The 5,000-nt window shown below is 50.4% G+C and overlaps 1 protein-coding gene across 8 annotated transcripts in view; it reads left to right on the top strand.

Annotated features, from left to right (window-relative positions):
- LOC125949847 (zinc transporter 2) overlaps window positions 1-5,000 on the top strand; it is a 24,603-nt gene that overhangs the window by 3,390 nt on the left and 16,213 nt on the right. The window lies entirely within an intron of this gene.

The following is a 5,000-nucleotide window of genomic DNA, read 5'->3' as shown; positions in this document are numbered from 1 at the left end:
CGCCAGACAGGATTGAATGTTCAATCTGTTTAAGCTCGTCGTGGAAAGTCACGTGCAAGTCGAATAGCCCGAAAGTCCAGAACTGACGACCGAATAAAACCCTCGTCACGGTTGAGGTCGTAATATCGAAACTGGCAGCCGGATTGTAGCACGTTGGATTCCTGCATGGCGCATGACCACTCGAAAGGGACGGAGGGAACCATGATCTTCGATAACATTCCGCCATCCACCATCGGGCCACAGGATTTCCATCCAACCTGCCGCCAGTAGCCCGTCCCCGTGCTGGTTGATCGTAGCAATCAATCGGTCAATTCGAAATGGTTCCACGACCACCAGCACCTTGGATGCAGCTCCCTCAAATCGAGTGCCAACTTGCGAGTTCCTTGGCGCAGTTTGCTGCTTGCTTCACCGATGAAGCTTTTCGGAACGCATGACAAGCCGTGGCCTTCCGTACGACCGCCCTCCCCTCCTTTTCCTTCCTTGAAAGCAAGGTTGTTTTGCGATAAAACTGCGCTAGCGCTAGCGCTTCTGCTGCCGGCAATGGCGAACCATTACGTACATCCGGGGCCAGGGAATGGTGCCACTGCCGTGGCCGTGGTGCAGTGCCACAGGTTTACGTCTCTAGTTTTGTGTTCGAAATTCTGGAACCTCTCTCCTTTTTTTTTTGTTTTTTTTTTGTTTTTTTTTTTGATACTTGTGTTGGGTGTTTTGCGATGCCTCCGTCACCTTCGTCGACTCCGTTGTGGCTTCGGTCCCGCCCTAGGAACCATTCCTCTGGTTCCACGTCTGACCCACTCCGGGAAGCCACTCGCTCCACTCGGTGGGGCTTCGCTGGGCTCGACTTTGATTAATGACTTTCCAGTGGATTAGTAGTAGCCGACGGCCCTGGACGGTCCGGGAGTTCTCCAAACGGGGTTCTCCAAGTGATGTCAAGAGCAGAGGAAAGGAAGGGAGGAAAGGATTTGTTCCGTTTGCTTCACTCCGTTGCATTGCACGCCACCGAATCCTTCTCTACTACTACTGCTGCTGCTGCTATATGTGTGAGACTTACTGGCTCACAGCCATTGTACCCTCAGCGTAATGTAATGGCATCGACAAAGTACTCGTTCAGTTTGAGCGTTATTTTTTTTTTTTTACCGGGAGCTAAGCGCGCCAAACGTGCTACATAAGTTGATCATAGTTTTGCTCCCGGTCACCAACGGTGCCGAAGCGGTGGGGGGAAGAGAAGGACCCCATGATGGCCCTTCGTGTGTGTGTCTGCTTGGCCTAGATGCTTTGTGGTGGGAATCGTGCCCGTCGTGTTTTTTACAATCGACCGGAAGTAACGCAAAAGCAACTCGAGGTACGTAGCGAGGACGTCCCTATACCTTACCTTACCTCCACTCCGACAAGGTCATCCGGCGATAGTTACGTGCATTAATTGCTACCGATTGCCTTCGAGGAGGTGGGATCGGGAGGGAACAGGGCGCCATGGCCGATGGCACAAGGGGCCACCCACAAGGAACACACACTTAACGCCCTCGAATCCGTACAAACATCACACGCTACCGCACGCCAAGTGTGCTGTACTTCATTGTTTGAAGCACAAATAGAAGAGCGGAGAGCGAGCAAAAAACAAAATCAGACTTTAAAACATTGCACCACAGCTAGGAACGAACGAGTGGGCTACTCTTCTTATCTGTGATCCCGCGATGGCGATGATGATGATGATGATGATAGACAGCTGCGGCGTGTAGTAGGTAATTAATTTTATTCGAAGCAGCAGTGTACTCGGTCCTGCTGCGAATACAGGAAGGATCTGGCTGGTTTGTTTACAATGCTAGTTACACTCGTGCTAGTGCTCGTGCGAACCGCAACTTCAAATGCTTCAGAACTACATCAAGAAGTCATTAGAAAGTTCATTAGTGCGCTGATGACCGCGGTCTATAGCACCGCGAGTCACCGAGGACACCGGGACCGCCTTTCACACATCCAATCTCGCGGTTGATGGCATAACAACCCCGATCGGGGGGAGAATCGGTCGGTGCGGTTACCGAGAGTCGTCCTGCAGCTTCGTCGTCGTCGTCGTCGTCGTCGTCGAGCTGTCCGAAGGACTAACTTTCCTGTGCCTTGTAGGCTGCACTACAAACTGATTTATAGTCTCTTGCGAGAAACCCCCTCCCAAACCACATGAATCACGCCCATTGACCATTGAGCATCGATCATAGCGGGGGCGGGTTGGCCCTTGGGGGGCACGGACGCGGGCTCTCTATAAAGTTTGGATACTCCAAGGACCGCTCGAAAATCGGCAACTCTTCCTCAATCATCCGGAACCCACACTCCGGAACCGATTGACCGAAATCGACCGCCAATAGGGGCTGGCATAGTTATGCTACTAATTAAAGTTGAATCCTGTTTACGGTGCGCAAACCTCAGACAGGCCAACTTTCGGACAGGCCTTTGGCGCACGAAGGCGAAGGATGTGGAGGGCGGTGGGCTGACGGGGTGCGGCGGGGAACGTTAAAATTTTAATTGAAATTCAACAATTTCACTAATCGAACGAGTAATGTTGCGGTGCAAGAATGTTACGCGGGTGTTTGGCTTTGAGAGCTGAAGTTTGCCCCAAACAGTGGCATTCGTTAATTAATTTGGTATTTTCCCGACCTTCGCTAATCATTTCTGAGATACACGTTGAAGGCGCCTAGACCTTGATGGTCTGCAGAACGGGAAAAAAGCTTTAAATGCAACATTCACTGCAGTTTAATGTACAGAGCTATATGTTCGTTTTTCCTTTAATTTTTTCGGATAGTAGTAGATGTTAATCCATGAGCATCCTTAAAATTTTCTCGATTGATTTCTACTATGTGCTATGTATTTATAGCACTATTCACTGTAAACTCCGGGATGATTTCGAGGAATTACAGGCAAGCGATAAGAGTAAGCTAGACGAGGGTTTGTATTATGGTTTGCCGATGGTGGAATGGTCAGAACCTTGCTTGACGTCAACATTTCTCTATCCTAGCAAAATAATGCGTCCGTGATAAAAATGATTTCAATTTATGTTGAGCATTTTCATTCATTAAAAAGGTCAAACAAACAGTGCTAGTGCAATGAAAGTAATGTTGAACCAATTTTCCGATTCAGAGTTTTTACTTGTTCAATGCATGGATTGAGGTTTAAATCCATTACATTAAATTCGGTCAATCGAAATGTTAACTACAAGAGAGGTGCTCCAAAAATCCTTCACCCCTCCCTTGCATATTAATGAAGGAAACGGAAAAATGAAGGTAAAACATGAAAAGAACTTTCATATTTTAACAAGCTTTCCCACCGAACATCAGACTACCGCCTCGATGGAGCCGAGAAGGCTTCAAAAATGGTTTGATCTCCCTGCACCAAGACCGTGTAAGTGTTCCTGCATTTACCCGCAAAGAGCTACAAGAGCTGTGGTGCATCAAAAACTCGTGGAAAACTCGGGGAAAACTCGGGGAAAACTCTGGGAATACTCGGGAAAAACATGACCACCAAAAAAAAAAACAACAACGAAAAAAAGAAAAACCGTATGTGTATTGGGGGACTCCCGTTTGGCAACAACACACGTCGCTGTCGATGGTTTACGACAGTTTCGTGTATCCATTATATAGACTCCAAACTCCGGCTCCTCCGGCCGACGACTGGCGCGACTCTGACTCTGGCTGCTTCGTTGCAACGGGAAAGACTCCCGAGGAAAGGAAATTGTATCCTAGGCCACAAAGTTGTAGCCACCCGGCGGGAGTGCAGCACCTGCAGCACTCACACGCCGTACCGCAGTCGAAGTACATCAACTACTACTACTACACTCGGCGGTGGTGAGTGCTTTACCCCCCCCCCCCCCCCCCGCTTTTGATAGGTGGTCCCAGGCACGAAACCAATTTTTGTTCCCGGTTCACATTTGATGTATCGATGGTTGTTGGCCGGTTCCAGTACGGTTGAAAGTCGTTGTCCCACTTCTGGTTCTGGGACCACTGGCTTAACACCGAACGGTGAACTTTCGCGTCCAAAACAGTGGCCACAGCAACAGCAGCAGCAGCAACAACAGCATCAGCAGATGCCGAGAGAGAGAGAAGCAAATAGTGCTTACCACCTTCCACCGGCGGAACTAATTCTCGAGAACGGTTCCCCGGTCGCCCGGTTCCAATGGTCCAAAGGTGGGGTGAGCGAAACTCAACCTTTCGCCGACTGTCGCGCTGGACGACGTCGAGGACGAGCTGCTCACGCTCTGCAGCTCAAGTTTCGTTTCCACAGGTGTGGTGGCAGTAGTAGGAACGGAGCAGAGCTCCTTGCCCCCAAAAGTCCCAAAGTAATGTAATGACTGAATGAAAATGAAAACTCTCCACGCGTTGCCGCGTTCCCTGCTCGCCGCCATCCTCATGCCACGAACGGCAACTGACGAACAAAGGATCTTTCGCGTGGAACGACCGACGACGACGAGGAAGGTTCCGCGAAAGAACGTAAAGACCGCGCTGCAGAATCGCAGAATGCACATCGGGTGGGCAGATCTCGTCTTCCGGTTTCGTTTGGTCCTTCCTCCTGCGGCTTCGAGGGACGCGAGGCGCGAAGTCAAGAATCTGATATCGCATCCACGGGACACCCACGGGAAGGGTTTTTTGGAGGGGCCCAGGGCGAGGTTGCCTCCGGTTACCTCCACGGAACTTTCCCAAAGTTATTTTTAATTTGGACCAAAGGGCGAAAAGGGACTGCCAGTGTGGTGTCACCGTTCGTCGTAACTCTCCTCGGGGGCTCCTCGGGGTGTCCAGAATTGTGGGAAGGAGGAAGAAAGATGAGATCGTCAGAGGAGGGATTAAAAGTTCGCGAACGTTTTGCGCGTTGCACTGGTTTTTGGGGCTCTGGCTTTTGGTTTTTGCGGGGCGGACGAAACCGATCTCATGGAACCGATCAACCGACGGTTTGCGGTTTTGTCAACGCTTGTCTGACCCTCAGGTGCATCGTCAGGTGCGGACCGAAAGAGGTCTCATCAAAGC

Source organism: Anopheles darlingi, chromosome 2 (assembly GCF_943734745.1).
Source record: "Anopheles darlingi chromosome 2, idAnoDarlMG_H_01, whole genome shotgun sequence".
Classification (NCBI taxonomy): Eukaryota; Metazoa; Arthropoda; class Insecta; order Diptera; family Culicidae; genus Anopheles; species Anopheles darlingi.
Note: the sequence above shows the minus strand (reverse complement) of the source record. Positions and strands in the feature narration are given on the sequence as shown.